Genomic DNA, 17,486 nt, shown 5'->3' with positions numbered 1-17,486 from the left:
TTCCCTGGTTCGACGTTATTGCATTACTTCTTTTACAAATCACGGCTATGGCTGAGACTATTGATACACCACAGGGAACTGGCCCGTAGCACCTGCGAGTGCTGACGTGGAATGTCAGGGGCCTTAATGACTACAGGAAACTACGTAAGGTCCTTAGCTATCTACGCAGACACCGCATAGACCTCGCTCTCCTACAGGAGACTCATTTGCCCCTTACCAGTAAGATGTTATCCCATAAGGGCGTAGCGGGCTGTAGTGTAGCAGCGGGCTTCACTACCCATGCTAGGGGGACACTAACATGGGCCAATCCACGCTCCAAACTCACACTAACACTCCTCGAGGCGGACACAGAAGGCCGTTATGTAATATGCAGGTGTCGTGGTAAAGGGCATGACTTATTAGTGTCCAATGTTTACGGTCCGAACTACGATTGTCCAGATTTCTACACCAAGTTGGCCCGGAGGTGCAAATCATATGACTACTCTAATCTGCTGTGGGGTGGGGACTTCAATTTAGTGTTGGACCCAAACCTAGACAGATCGGCGGGACCCCCTCGGGCCCTGTCGGCTGCTGCGGAGGTGGTCCGGACTGAACTGGTACAGTTGGACCTCCTCGACGTGTGGCGCAGTAGACACCATTCTAGAGGGGGCTACACACACTACTCCGCTTATCATGCACTCCACACCCGAATAGATTACTGGTTAGCATCACAACGCCTCTCCAATCAAGTAAGGGACTGCCTGATATTGCCGCGCACCCTGTCTGACCACTCCCCCCTCCTCCTGATTCTGGAGACGCCAGCACGCAGAATCCCCCCCTTTACGTGGCGTTTTCCCCCATACTCCCTACTGGATGATGTTTTCCGGGGCGAACTGGCAAGTGAAATTGACGGTTTTTTCGAGACTAATGTGGGCACGGTGGAAAGCGTCCAAACGCTTTGGGAGGCGTTCAAGGTGTGTATTCGAGGGGTGGCCATGGCCAAACACTCCGGGGTCCTGAAAGCGATTCGGCAGAGACTCAAACACCTTGAGACTCGGCTCTCTGAACTGGAAGAGAGGCAACGGACGGAACCTGAGGGCGAAGCCTCGGAGCAAATTAAACAACTGGTGATGGAATTTAACGAGGAAGCAGATAGGGAAGTGCGTCATATGGGTAAATATGCCACCGCTCGCACTTATGGGGAGGGAGATAGACCTGGCTCACTTCTGGCCAGAATGATCCGAGGCGAGAGGCGCCAATTGATAGTGGGAGAACTCGTGTCGGGTTCAGGGGAGACCCTTACTGAAGAGGGGCTGATACTCGAGGAATTCAGGCAATTCTACTCCTCTCTCTATAGATCACGATCGGAGGGAATGGAAGAGGCGATAGATGACTACTTAAGTTATATAAAAATGCCACAGCTGTCCGACTCACAGAGAGAATTCCTCATGATGCCCATTCAAAAAGAGGAAATAGTGGAGGCGCTGGAGAGCATGCGCACTGGTAGTGCCCCGGGGGCTGATGGGCTCACTGTGGGCTTCTACAAAGCGTTCAAGGACCAACTGGTGCCTTACCTCTCTGAGCTATTTGATGACATATGCAAGGAAGGCAGCATGCCAGCCACAATGCGGGAAGCACTCATAGTGACGCTTCTGAAGCCTGGGAAACCCTCCACGGAGTGTGGCTCCTACAGGCCGCTGTCCCTACTAAATGTTGACGCGAAGCTATATGCCAAGGTTTTGGCGACGCGTCTCGCGTTGCTCGCCCCGGAGCTGGTGGCCCCGGAGCAGGCCGGATTTATTCCGTCCAGGAACCTCACGTACAATATACGCACGGTGCTGGGAACGATGCAGCATGTGAAACCGGAGAACAAAGCGTTGGCGGTCTTCCTCGATATGGAGAAGGCATTTGACTCCGTGGAGTGGCCCTTCATGTCGAGAGGGCTCAGGAAGTTGGGGTTGGGTGAGCCCTTCCTCCAAATGATAGGCGCCTTATACTACAAACCTGAGGCCAGGCTGCGTATAGGGGACAGAGTCACGGACGCCTTCAACATTTGCAGAGGCACCAGGCAGGGCTGCCCCCTTTCCCCGTTATTGTATGCACTGGTAGCTGAACCCCTCGCATGTGCATTGCGGGAATATCATAGCCACGAAGGCATCAGCTTCCCCTCCTACAAAATTTGCGTGTCTACATACGCGGATGACACGCTCCTCTACGTGAGAGACCCGGAGCTCAACCTTTCCCCAGTATTGAGGGAAGTGGTCCAGTTTGGCGCGTTGTCTGGCTTACAGGTGAATTGGCTGAAATCGGTGGCATTCCCTCTTTCCCCGGTGACCCAAAAATTTTTTATGGATTATCCTCTGCAGTGGTCTGAGGACCCGGTTAGATACCTGGGAGTACAGATACATCCGGACCCGGATATATTGGTGAGGGAAAACTATGGGGTTGCCTGCCATAAATTAGCAGAGGATGTGGACCGGTGGTGCAAACTTCCGTTGTCTCTGGCTGGCCGTGTCGCATTAATGAAAATGATCGTGCTTCCGAGGTTTTTGTTCTTGTTTAACAATCTACCGGTGATTCTCTCTAGGGCCTTCTTTAACTTGTTGACTCAGACTCTCACGCGGCTGGCTTGGGGTGGTGCACAACCACGATTCCAGTGGCGGGTCCTAACGTTACCATATGAACAAGGCGGCCTGGGTGCCCCGGATATGGAAAGGTACTATAGGATCGCGCAGGCGACCCACTTACATACATGGATACATGGGGATCGTAATATCCCGCATGTGGTGCTCGAGACCCTATTCACGGACCCTCTTCCCCCACCGGCTACGGTGTTCGAGCCAGCCACGCGTCGGGCGGGAGGTTTGGATTCGATCTCATCAACCAACCATGCATGGCACTCATTGGCCAAGAGACAGGGCTGCGCTCTCCTATATTCCCCACTTGCTCCGATTGAATGGGTCGGCTGGCTGGCGCCGTTGCGGGAGGTAGGGGTCACACGCGCCCTTAAACACCTGGGCATTTTGAAGCTGGGAGACCTGTTCAGAGACAGGAAGGTCATTACATGGGAACAGGTTGCCTCTTCCCGTAACTAGGGGACGTTGATGCACCGCTTTCACCTGCACAGGGTCCGCGCGGCGCTCCGCGAGCTGTTGGGACCGGCCATGGCCGAACCACCCGATGTTCCAGAACTGACCTATGTCATCAAATCACCATCGCCGACTCACTTGATCTCGCGGCTCTATAAGATCGGACAGCATAGTGAGAGTCACCCGGTCTCGAAGGCCCGCTTGGCGTGGCAACGGGACCTTGGCACGTCGATTGATGACGCAATGTAGAAATACTGTTGCCTAAACACTAGAAGGGTGTCGCTTAACGCCAGGCATAGACTTATCCATTTCAAATTCCTGCAGAGAGTGTACTACACCCCAGAACGCTTACACAGATACGGGCTTAGACAAACGTCTGAATGCGAGCGCTGTCACGCACAAATGGCTGACTTTATGCATCTGGCTTGGTCTTGCCCGGGCATTAACAAATTCTGGAATAACATATTTCTAGAACTGGGGCAGGTACTTGAGCTGGACCTCCCGGTGGACCCGGCTCTGGCATTATTGGGCCATACAAAGGTCCTGCCCCCGGCGGCACGCCGCATGGCAGATCTTGGGTTACTGATGGCTCGGCGAGCGGTGGCGCAATGCTGGATGAGAGGCCCCCTCCCGACCAAACGTGGGTGGGCCAGGGATATGCTGTTTGGCTGCACGCAGACGCAGCTGTACAGTGAGCTACAACCTCCAGTTAGTAGACCCAGAAATTTTTGGGACCTGTACCTAACCTACAGATCCTCGAAGGATGCTGCGGACGCAGCTCAGGAGGAGAGTCGGGAAGGAGACGAGGCACAAGAGGACCGGGTGCACGACCCTCTAGACCTTGATTGAGATGGCTGTTGACTCATCGGGGCCTAGTGAGACGCTAGAAAGGCACACGACCTGCAGCGATCACTGACACAGGGGGCTCTGGGCGTGGAGGGTCAGGCGGGTGGTAACGGGCGGTGGGCAGAATGGGCAAGAGGTGGGTGACGAGCTTAGTAGTGGGATACGCCGAATTTACGTGGTAGGGTGGTGGTAACGGTAAGCGCATAAGCAGTCCGGAGGAGGGGGGAGGGTTGGGAGGGATGGCATTGGGGGTTCAGTTAGTTTCCAGTTCGGGTAGCATACGTACACACTCCTTTACACGCTGCACGATAACATGGTGACCATAGCTCCACACTCTAGGGTGGTGGGGAGGCAGGGAGCAGGGAGGTTGCAGGTTTGGGGCATAGCCCGGTTGGGCCGCTATAACATGCTGATCTTGTCTCATCGATGTCATTGCCCCAGATTGCTGCCGGCCCCAGGGTTGTAGGCGAGGAGCTGTGTGTATGTACTTCTATCAAATAAAAGTTTAAAAAAAAAAAAACTTGCCATGGCAAGTGAAGGTATATTTATACCTGGAAGGTACTTAGGAATGTTAGCATTGACGTAAAGTCGGGCAGAGGAAGACATCATGAATGAACCCTTAGGGTATAGCGGTTCATGCATAATAAATGAGTTCTTGGAGAAATCAATAATTGAAGCAGGGAATGTCCCAATGGCTTAAGGGTCTGGTTTCTAAGAACTGGTTGTGACGTGGGATGGAGGGATGGAGGTAACCATGCCTGTATTTGGATTGCATGGTCAATGCTTAAATAAGGACTGGCATTTTATGCCTAAATAAGGGCAATGCAAATTGTGCCTATATAAGGACATGATTCAGTAAACCCATGTATGGGTTTCTAAATCGGCACATAAGACCCACTCCAATTTCGATAGAATTACATTACTAAATGCTGAATGTTAAACATGATAAATATGTAAAATAGAGTATCACATGATTCACTAAAACATATCTAAAAGCATATTCTAAAAAATATCTTTTAAAATAGTGGTTATGCATGGAATGCACAGGTGCTGTACATATTCAAGCAAACTTTCATTCTAAGCATATGTCTACAGTCAATTCTAGATGTATGAACATAAAAATATACACATAATGAAATGGTTCGAATTACAGAAGAAAAATTTGGAAACCATTTTTATGTCGGGTTACATAGAAAAATTAACAAGATGACAATTTGTCTCAGGAGAAATTCAAAGAAATCTATTCTCTATGAATTCCATCTAGACTCTTCTTATACTTCATCCTTGGCAGCGGTCCTGAGGTGGGGGAACTCCCTCTTCTGGGGGGATGAGGGCACCCTAAGGGCCGCCTTGAAGATGGAAATCTTTGCTAAATTAAAAGATAAATCTGCTTTTTTCAGATCATTTGCCTACGCAAACCACTCATTTGGGCTTGGTTTCAATTGTGATTCACCCATGTCTAAGCCTGTACTGAAGTAATTCCTAAAGAAGTCACTAAGCATGATTAGTACAGTAAGAGACACAGCCTTAAGTCAACCTAAATCCCGCATTGAGGTGATCTGTGTGAGTGTGATGGGGAGTAGACCCCAGCCCTATCTTTCATGGAATGTCCCACATGGGATTAGAAGGTTGAAACTACTTTTAAGAACCAACCTGTTGCCCTTGAGAGAAGTGAAGGGCATTTGGGAAAAAACTCCTAGAGAGGAGAGAATGTGCGAATTGTGCTGTTCTCAAATACAGTATCTTAATCACGTGCTATTTGTGTGTCCAGAACTTCTAAGGGGAAGGCGCATGTTTTTAAGACCCTCATTTATCAAATATAATATTCATTCTGTTCAGGAGGCTCGATCTTTTTTCTTGTCTCCACCAAATGAAATGGTTTGCCATAGAATATTTAAATTTTGAAAAACATTCCTGGCCATTTATTAGGACATTTTTTAAAGTTGGTATGTGTAATGTTTGCTAGTTGGCCAATGTAGAATTTTGTATCCATTTCCAAATTATGTTTCTTTTTTTTTTCTTTCTCTGTTTTTCTTTATTTGTGTATTCAAATAAAAAAGTCTGTATAGTATGTTTTTTTACTGTAGTGGTGTATTTTTGTGGACCTCCATAGGAGTTCCGTAACAAATAAAAACTAAATTGAAATGAATTGATTTATTCTCTATGAATAGTTCTACTGTAAGCAGATTACTTTGCCAAAAAAGAAAAATACTAATTTGACAAAAAAAAAAAGTTCCAAGTCTTGTCTTTTGTTTTTAAAAATGAAGGCCAAATTCAGAGTCTTTCCAGGTACACTGTGTACTGATTCAAAATCAGTGTATGGGGATGGAGGAAACATGAAATCCTCTATTCTTATAGACAAAAATCATCTACCGTTGTAGGTGAAAGTTGGAATACCTTGTTTAGAAGATTAACCACACATAGATGCGAAGCATCACCTTCAGCGTTGAAAGCATCAGTAATGTTCATTTCCAATGTTACCTGCATGCCTGTTGTTTCCTCTCATACCTCTAAATAATAACAATGGTACTGTCAGGAATAACAAAAAAATTTAAAACCTGTAATACATATCAATGGACATGTCCCTTTGGAGGATATAAGAAGACACACACTACCGTATATGTTTCTGAAGGTCAATCTGTAGTATAAACCTTGTAAAGAATCAATCCACAAATCATACGTAGCTGTCCAAAACAAAGAGACACATAGACTATATAGATATTAAGTGATTGGTCATGACTGGTGACATGGTGCTGTGCAAAGATAAAACAAATGACATATATTCATACATATAGACAAAACATTAGGTCATGGATGTCCACCTTTGAATACAGTTGTCACAATCGGATGAAGTATTCCCTTGTTTTTGTTGCGATTTTGTGTGGACGGATACACGTAAGAACGTCGATGTTTTGACCCTATATTTTAGTGCATCTATGGTGGGTCTTCAGCAGGACTCAAGGAGGTGGTAGGACAGCCTGTGAATGTAAAACAGGAGGGGGGGTCAGAACTGGGTGTGTGTCAGGAATGGACTTTGTAGCTAAAGGGACCCGGTGAGGCTCACCTGATTGAATGAGAGAAGCATTTTTGCTTTCTTCAGTGGGTCCTTATGGGTGGGAGAATGTCATCCGACAAACTCAGAAACCATTCCTGGAGTGGTAATTTCTAGAAAGCAAGTAAGGCATAAATCAGGCCTCTACTAAGAACTGAATTACCCAAATACATAAGCGGATAGGGAGGCTCATACCTTGTATGCTCATTTAGCGATCTTCTACACCAGCCGGTGGAAGAATCTCTGTGGGTTCCGGCATAGCAAAAAATAGGGGTACCTCTAATGAGATAAACAGATAAGGTGGGCCTCTGGATTAATGCAATGCTATACGGTGGTGTAATATATTGGGCATACTCATGATCAACAGAGTGCCTACTGACAATTAATTTACTATTTCACACAGTGGAAAAGGGGTGTATTGTGCCTATGGTCTTAAAAACTCAAGAAGGCCAATGGGGCCAGAGAACTATAGGGGCTCATCAGTTGTGAAAAACATGTGATGGCGGTTAAGTGTGACGCCCCTGTAGAGTTATAGCAAAGGGGTTTAGCCATTATCTCGGGCACTATGTGAAAGTACATGGCGGGTAAGTTCGCCGTCCCAGTTGACTTATAACGAAGTGATTTCGCAATTATCTCCGGCAGTGCGTGAAAGAACAAGGGTGGAAAGTGACTGATAACATGCTAAAGGTGTCCCGGGCTGGTGAATTAGCGCCGTGGGAGGCGGACATGTATATACCCTCCCCCGTCTAAGTGAAATTAAGAATTATGTACAGACGTTACAAGCGGTCCACAGGAGCTTACAGGAACGCGCTACGCTGATGTTCTGCAGTCGCTGCTTGAGTCGTTTTCCATGCTTCCTTATACATGGCCTAGACACTGGCATATATAAAACGTTTATAACGCGGTTTTGCAGGTCCTTGCAAGAAGTCCCTTAAATCAACGCCATCTTTAGGTAAAGATAAGTATTGTTTTACTTCCTTTAGTGTACATTTTTGTAGCCATTCAAGGCAAAGTTTTCCCACACTGTATGATGTTACTATCCCTGGCTGTTCGAGCAGTAGCATACCCCTCTCCCCAAGCGCCTTGAGACCCTCCCGGGTGAGTAGTGTGCGATACTAACGGCATGATTGATTGATTGATTGATTGATGTTGTCTCTGGAATGTCTCTAGTGAATGTGAATCCTTGTGTTTTATACAGGAACCTATCTTGACAGTTGTTAGTGGCTGTGGGCCAGATAAACCATTTTTTCCAATCAGGATCTGTTCTGTTGTTAATTAGAATAGTTTTTATGTCAATCAACCCCTCTGAAGAGTTACTGCTGTCAAGAGTAGGTGTAAGTACTGACGGTTTGTTTAAATCTTTTATCTTAGCTAATCCAAGACAAGGTGTCTGTTGAACAGTTTCATTTAAAAACATTATTTGTTCAGGGATGATGCATGCTCTAAATAAAGCTTCTAAGCCCTACACCTGCCAGTCTTTTGTGCCCCAGACAGTTTTTGTCGCAATGGTGTCTTTCCAAACATCTTCAAACATCAAATTCTCATAACTTTTGGTGGATCGCCACGGATGCTGCTTCACCTTTAATATTAGCTAATAATATTGTTGAGACCTGTTTGAAATCTTTCAGTAATGTCATACCTAGATTTAAAGCAGGCTTTGCCCCATATTAATTTTTAATCTGTTTCAGGACATCTGGTATTACTGCCATAGATGGAACACCATGCGTTTTTGTGTAGATTGCAGCAAAGACTGTACCCCAAGTGTTGCAGTCTTTAAGGTGTGGTGCGAACCCATTGGTAAACATATTGTTAAAATCCTGTGTTTCTCATGATGGGTTGTATCAGGAAATACTGCTTCTGTTTGAGTAATTTTTTGAGCTATCCAGAATGGAATTTGTCCCCTTTTTGCGGGTAATTCACCAATGACTGATTGTATAGTCTGTGGTGTGATTTTATTTGTGTTCCCCTGGTAAAGGGTGTGTTGTGGAATAATTATAGGAGGTTGGACTGTTAGAGTCCGCATGACATATTGAACCAATTGTCTATGTATTTTTATTTGTTGTTTTAGTTGAACTAATAATTCCGCATCTGACATTTCTTCAATGGCAGGATGTGATGTATAGCTGGCTAATACCGGCCATGTTGCTCCTGGTCTACCTAGTGGACCGAGCCTGGTAATGTAATTTTGATGTTGTAGAGCGCCTTTAAACCAGAGCGCATGCTCTTGGTAAGTTAGTGGAATTTCAATATCCTCAAAAGGAACGTATTCCGTTGGATGTTCCTCTACTTTGTAGAAGTGAAACAAATGTGATACTGGATTTGCTTCAGGGAAGATAATCAATTAATAGAATACCTATGTCTGCCGATATTCGTGTGCCTCAATCACAAACATTACCCTACCACTTCTTGATGATAGGCCATTTGTTATAAGTTTTATAGTGATGGGTTTCCTTACATTTTCTGGGATGAATATAGCATCCGGGTCATCTTGTTGGAAACCTGTAACGTCTAAGCCTGGTAGGGCTGCAGCTGCTGCAGCTCCACCGGTTGCATTGTTGTTCGCCGTTAACCGACATTGTTTAATGAAAGTTGCTGAGCAAGTTTCAAGGAAAGAAAGATAAGGTGCACAATATTTTGGTACATTGTATCCTTCAATGTTGAACAAACTAAAAACTAATACATTGGATTTTCGTCCTACTCAGTTATCGTGGATATTTTATCCTTTTACCCACTCCAGACGTATATTGGAGTATTTTACAGGAAAAAGGGGTCTCTGAGAAAAGCACGACTGAGTTACTCTAGTATCGAGCGTTACATTAGTGCCTTACCAAACGTTGGGCACCATGTAGTGTAGTTCCTATATTCCCAATAGGCTCTGGAAGAGTATATCGTATAGATTAGACGTAGCACTGAGGTCGACTAGGTCTCTATCGAATATACTAAACTTAATAGTGAGTGCCAGCTAGCTCAGAGGTCACTAGAAACTTTCTCGAATTCACAAGAAGGGATTAGTTTCTGACAACCGCATAAACATTAGCAACAACCAACTGAACTGGTCGTCCAATAGATATCAAGCCAACAGGTGCTTTACAGGTTACTAGCGACAGAATTCTAAGAGTGAAAAATAGCAGAAATATTAAACAAACCAAAAAGCATTGAGCTGAACTTGTATTCCCATCAATAATCAGAGTGATCAATCTTATCATCTGGTTATCCACCCATATGGATCATATGTCTCCTGATCATGGAGTCAAACTTCCGACAAAGGGATTCACTCAATGGAGTCAGAATGAGAAACACAGAGACAAGTGAGATAGACTGTGCAGTCTTTGCAGTGTGTGACCACTAATAACTGCTAGGTTTTCACGGCCAACATGTTTCAGCCAATCGGGTAAAAATGTCCTAGGCTTTCATCAGGACCGCTGTCTAAACAATGCTACTGCTTAAATCGCTCTCACAATAAAGTGGAAAAGTAAAAATAAAGACAAATATATATAAAAAAGGTTGGAATAAATACAAGCTACTGCCACATCTCCTCCGCTTCAAGGGATGCAGATGGCATCTGTAGGGAACATTATAAACATATTCCTTGTTAATTCACTCTTTCAAGACTACTTAGTAATGTGCTAGAAACACATATATTGCGTGGTTGGAATCATTTATATGAACGATGCAAACATTATTGTCTCACCCGTCTTGATCGGTCATACGTTCATATCATATGTTCTGGTCTAATATAAGGAGTTCTTTCACTGAACGGAGCTGGGATAATGTAAAGATTAAGAAAACCTAGTTTCTTGTGGCAATGTTATTAGCTCTTCCACAGCCCACGATAATATTCTAGCTACCTTACCTATTGTGTAAGAGATGCTTATTCCTCTTGCCTTCTTATATGTGGCGTCTTCCACAAAGGATACAATGCATAATTCCCTGTAAGATGATATATAGAGGGCTTTTAATATTCAGTTGGACACCTCTCTCTAATTTTGTATATTGGAGAAATTTACAGTAAGGCTTACCTGGATCACGATCTGTTTGAAATTAATTTCCTTTTGTTTCTTCCTTTTATTATTTTTATATATTTGTTTAAGACGCCACATATAAGAAGGCAAGAGGAATAATCATCTCTTACACGATAGGCAAGGTAGCTAGAATTTGTTTTTTTTAATCTTTACATTATCCTAACTCCGTTCAGTGAGAGAACTCCTCATATCAAACCAGAACATATGAAATGAACGTATGACCAGAAATTAGTCTACCCCAAGGTTAGTGGAATAAATATACAACATGAGAGTGCTTGTGAGTGAAAGAGCGTGGAAGGACTCAGTGGGCAAATATGCATGGGGAGGACCAGGGATCAAAAAGGGAGGACTTCCAAGGGGAGGTATAATTTTTTTTTTTTTTAAACCTGTGACCCCCAAAATGGAAGGTAGTGCTAAATTAAAAGTATAGATTTGAGGTTAAAATATGGGAGTGAGAGAAAAAATGAGACAAACAATTGAGATAATGTAATGTTAAAATGGGAAGGTGAATGCACCAGTATGCACTTAGGCAATGTTTCAAAATGTACTGTTCTGATATGTATAATTTATGAAGAGAAGTTTGACTTTCGTTTTCTCCTATTTAGACTAATGATTGGCAATATTGGAATAATAGACTCTGTAACCATTTATGCTAGTGCTGAAGAAGGTGGTTGGGCAATAAGTAGAAACAACACCGAAACGCGTCGACGTATTTGTAAAGAATCCACAGCTGAAGGGTTTTTTCAGGACAAAAAAAGAAAATGTATTTGCCAAAATTACCTTACAATATATATCAGCTTTTGATCAATATTTTGGCTACAACTGAACGTCACGATTGGGTTGTTGGTAGCCCTAGGGTCTTATATTGTGTTTTTATGAATTGTTTATAATTTGTGCAAGAATTGTTCTTATAAAAGGTGTTTTTTGCTATGTTTTTAATGGACTAGTGTTCTCTATGTATAAACTGTGCAGTAACCAATATTTTTTATACTTTGCATTTGATACAATTGAATGTATATTCATATTGACTTTTATAAATAATAAAAATAAATATGTATTAGCACTACTTTCCAGTTCGGATATAGATTGATGTCACAAGGGGGAGCATATTGTGTTTTTAAGAAAGAGTGGATGTGTGAAGTACAGCCAACTGAGAGTGTATATTTGAATTGGATGTATATTCCTATTTACTACTAAAGTCCAGGGGAACCTTTCTTTGCTTTCCTTAGACTAGGCTCAGTCCCTTGGGACAGTGCAAGCCACCTCTCTCCTTTTCAAAAACCTCATTCAAATAGAACATGGTTATGAAAGACTATTAAAACGTGGGTCCACCTTGAAGAACCCCAAATCTAAACCTAGAAACTAACATCGGCTCACCCATTAATGCTGGAATCCTTACCAAGACTATGCCTATCACGCAGCGCATACCTGTCCGTCGGTACCTCCAGAGTTTTACTGAGTCAAGGGGGAGGCACCAACAGGACTAGGTGGCATGCTTTTATCTTCCAAACCATTTTATTTGACACAGGTGTATTACTATTACATCACCTGATTGGTGCAGCCTAGTGACATAGTCTCAAGCCCTTCGCTGATAGATACTATCATGGCTAAAAACACCCGCCTTCTTGAGCGCGCTACATGTTCACAACTCCATGTTTCATGTAGTTGCTTAACTTTATTATGCCATCATCCATCAAATGTAGACAGTACAGCTAGCGTTTGGGATATACCGCCGCCTGTTAATAGAGCTTAGTATACATCTACACAGACGCTTCAAAAACATCCACCTGCAAAGGAAACGGGTAATATTTGCGATGAATAGTGGGTTTAGTGCATCACAATCTTACTTATTCTTCCAACGTGGTCTTCGTGGTAGAAAAACGTCCTCATTCCCTAAGATTACCTAGGCTCACGAGTACTGTGTTAAGAACTACCGAATGACATCAGCCGCATGACGTTTGTAGTTCAGTGTCAGCGTGAAGAAAGAATGTTTCCCCTGTATGAATTTGGGGCACACAATATCTGCTGTTATATACCTTAAGCTTATCACAACAGAACGGCTTCAACCACCATTATATGACTATAACTTGGCTTGTGAATGTTGCGTTGTAGACTACAAAATGACGTCACCCACGTGACGTTTGTAGTCCCAAGAGCGGCTTGATCTAAAAATATGTATTATCCTCTCAACCCCACAGGACTTTCGAGTGCACTCTGTGTATTTTTTTACAGAGACTCACAGTTGTAGGAGGCATTAAGATATCCCCATACACTTAGTCAGAGTTCATAATGTTTTTATAAATGTTATTACAAAAAAGAGGGAATGCATATCCATGTTCCAACATAATACCTGTATGTGTAACAGATATTAGAGGAAGTGTGCACATCAATGTTCAACAGATATTAGACGAAGGGTGCCTGAGATGTCCTCATTTAGAAATGTAGGGGCCACCTCCACGTTTGGACCCTACCAGTCATAAATGAACTAGCTCGATAGCAAATGTGCTACACCTCTATCTGTGTCATGATAAGTCATCATTACACCTAAATAAGGTATATTTAGATGTTAGAACCACCTGTAAGGGTGGTGTATGATGAGCCTGTAGTCAATCTCTATTCTCCCAAATACTCATAGTGAGCTTACCAGAAATGGACAAGTGTCAGAACGATCATAAGCTTACCCACGGTATATCATCGTTTAAACCCTGCACATCGCAGTGCTGTCGAAACACCCATTTTTGTTCTTTGGTGAACAGGTATTTGGAAATGTCACTACAGTGTGAAGGTATAAATGGTTTCTCAAGTACTGTTCACTGAAACTCCTCAGCTCCATGATTCTTTTCGACAAAGTGTCTTGTGAGTTTTGTCAGAGTTTTTTTGCATCGGAATGAGCTTTTATGTTCCAGGATGCGTAACTTAACCTTGCGGGTCGTCATCCCAACAAATTGGATCTGACATAGGCAGTTCAACAAATTGATAAGGTTCTCACTGTTACAATTCGTAAAGGTGGATTGTGCCCAAGGTCGCTGTGTCCCTATATCAATAGTAGTAGAATGTTTAGTCTGAAGACAGACAGAACAACCACCGCAAGGGTGGTGTCCCACAACAGCCGGTAAGTCCCACAGTGTCCCTACAGGTCTTCTGGGTATAGTTTTTGGGCGTGAGTGCACCAACCGATCCCGTAAGTTACCCGCTCTTTTAAATGGAAATAAAGGTGGAGCAATTTTCTTGTTGCAACAATTCAAAATCCACCAATGTTTATGATTAATCCTCTGTAAGCTGTTAGCTTTAGTGCTGAAAGTACGCTCAATTGTCAAACAGTCCAGAGCTGGTTTGGTAACCGGAGGTTCCAAAAAATCTGCGCAATGGTTATTCCTAGCTCGTTTCAGGGAACGCTTTACCAGTTTACATGGATTGTGTCTCAATATTAACTGCTCTGTCAAACCTTCAGCATGGGTTCTGAACACGCTATCTGTTGAGCAATTTCTTCGCACTTGAAGAAACTGCCCATAGGGCAAATTATCCCTCAGTGCTTTGGGATGTTGACTTTCATATAGCAATAGGGAATTGCGAGCCATGGGCTTACGATCAAGTACCGTTTCTAGAACAGTAGGTGTTACAAAAATAGATAAATCAAGGAAGGCCAATCTCTCCTTGTCCATTTCCATAGTTAATTTCAAGAACTGGTTTCTGGAATTCAACCACTGGTGGAAGCACAATATAGAATCATGATCGCTATGCCACACCACCACCACGTCATCAGAATAATGCTTCCACAATCGAATTATTGGGAAAAATGGGTTAGCAGGTGTCAGCACATGTTCTTGCTCAAATTAATGCACGTATAAATTCGCCATGTTCGGCGCAAAAACGCTGCCCATGATAGTTCCAGAGACCTGTGGGTAGATGGTCTCTTCATATCTGAAAAAAATGTCTTTCATGGCCAGCAGAGCTAATGCCATGATAAAATGAACAGGGGTAATGGAATGAAGGTCAGCTTGACCTAAGATGGATAAAACGGTTTCCAGTGTCTCGTCTTGGGGGATAGAAGTATAGAGTGATTCGACATCGAATGAGAATAAAAAGTCTCTCTCAGTGTCATATTCGATGTCAGGTATCACTCCTTATACATCCATCATATCCTGTAGATACGTCAGCATTTTCTGTACAATCGGCCTCAAGAAGTGGTAAACGAAGGTGGACAATGGTTCTAAAATTGAACCTTGGCCCGAAATAATCGGCCTCCCCAGAGGTGGTGTTTGGGGTTTGTGCACCTTCGGCAAAATGTAAAGATAGGGCATTACCGGATGTTTATGTCTTTGGAACTGTGCTTCAAGGGCAGTGATCCATCCCTCATTCAAAGCCTCTTCCAACATCACCTCAATGATTCTGTTCAATCTTTCAGTAGGGTCTTCCGACAATGGCTGGTAAGCATTTCTGTCGCTCAATTATCGGAGACACTCAGCTCTATAGTCAGCAGTATCAAGGATCACAATCAGACCACCCTTATCGGCTGGTTAGATCGTAATTCCCTGGTCCTGGGATAGGGTCCGCAAGGCCACTTGTTCGCATGCTGGCAGATTTTTGTAAGTACTCCGATAGCTCTCACATAACTTCAATACCTCCGCTTTGACTGCCTTATCAAATGTCAAAACCTGTGAAGGTATAGTGTGTAATGGAGGATTGAATGTTGATCTTTTTCTCAGGCCTGTATTCCTGTCATTTTCAGTCATGTCTAGACTATGTTTGTCTTTAAAAAAGTAATGAAGTCTCAGCTTCCGAAAGAATTGGGCCAACTTGAATTGGATTTTGAACGGGTCCCCCCCAAATGTAGTGACAAAGCCCAAGTCCCTGTCGAGGAATGAAATGTTGTCCTTGGTAAGAGTCCTAGTGCTCAGATTCACTACAAGGCTGATTAAAATACAGGTCCCTGCTTGTTGTGGGTTCTTCCTGGTGGGGCTCCGAGTCCCTGCATGTGGGCCTGTAGACTTGCACCAAAGCACTTGAGCCTGCTGATTTCTTCTTCTGCCCTGTGATCTCTGTGGGCCAAACCCTAAAAAAGGCTGTTGATTATACTCAGGTTGATATCCTGGAAATGGAGTCACAGGAGGCTGGAATGGGAGTGGTGGGTAACCCCAGGGTGTAGGTGGCCATCATTGTTTGAAATGAGGATTCGGCTGACCCCAATAGCTGTTAAATCAGTTTGGTCTGCCCCTCCCTCTCCACTGTTGTCTAGAAGTTCCAGGTACCTCAGAATCACTGGCACTGTCTTCCGAACTAGAGCGTGAGTAAGGGGACCCATACCTTTTACCATTGTTCTTATACTCTGGTGGAGAATAATTTTCACTTGTGTAGGGGTACACTCGGTCATGTCTGAATTTGGCTGGATCTTTTTTAAACTTCTCAATTTTAGTCTGTAAGACAAGTCCTTAAAATCTTTATTGTTCTTATTAGATTTATCCTGTTGCTTTCTAAAGAGCGTCAATGTTATAGTGGCTTTGATTTGCAATTCAAATAGTTGTATTTCTATTAAAATGTAGTCTGCCACTCTCTTCGCGGTGCTGACAATTAAAATAAGCCAATCACGCTTACAGCGCCAGGCTATCAGTGACCAGTCCTTTAGAAACTACTTGTCTTGTAGAAATAGGCGGGGCATTGGTAACCACCAAGCCTGGTGGTGTACAACTAGCCCTCAAATATTCTGCCATGATAGTGCAGTGTATCACAGACCGTGAATGTGACTTTTAAAAATAAGTACTTTACCCCATTCATCCCCTCCCGCTGCAGGCATTGCATGTGGTCCTTCCAAAATACCTGGAATGTTTTCAAGAATTGATTGAAACACTGAGTCATCTTAGGCTAAACCAATGATTTCAGCCATTTTAGTAGAAAAGAAGAGTAAAGGTGCGAGGAAAAAATACGAAGCAAAAAACCTCTGAGCACTCCAATAAAGACTAACCTAGAATTGCGGTTAGGGCATAACAACTACCTGTCTAGTGTAGTTATCTCAAAGATCTAACCCGCAGCCATCAGCTGCTCTAAACATCAACAAAACACAAGAGAATATAGGGTCAAAGGAATATTTTACCGACCAGCCACAGTTCCAATCCCCAATTTATACAATAGCAACGACCAACTGAACTAGGGGTCCAAAAGATATCAAGCCAACAGGTGCTTTACAGGTTACTAGCGACAGAATTAGAAGAGTGAAAAATAGCAGGAATATTAAAGGAACCAAAAAGCATTGAGCTGAACTTGGATTCCCATCAATAATCAGAGTGATCATCTCATCATCTGATTATCCACCCATATGGATCATATGTCTCCTGATCATGGAGACAAACTTCCAACAAAGGGATTCACTCAATGGAGTCAGAATAAGAAACACGGAGACAAGTGAGATAGACCGAGCAGTCTTTACAGTCTGTGACCACTAGATAATCAAGCCGCTCTTGGGACTACAAACATCACGTGGGTGATCTCATTTTGTAGTCTACA

The sequence above is a fragment of the Lissotriton helveticus genome, chromosome 10 (assembly GCF_964261635.1).
Source record: "Lissotriton helveticus chromosome 10, aLisHel1.1, whole genome shotgun sequence".
Classification (NCBI taxonomy): Eukaryota; Metazoa; Chordata; class Amphibia; order Caudata; family Salamandridae; genus Lissotriton; species Lissotriton helveticus.
The sequence above is the reverse complement of the archived record's forward strand: the minus strand, read 5'-3'. Positions refer to the sequence as shown.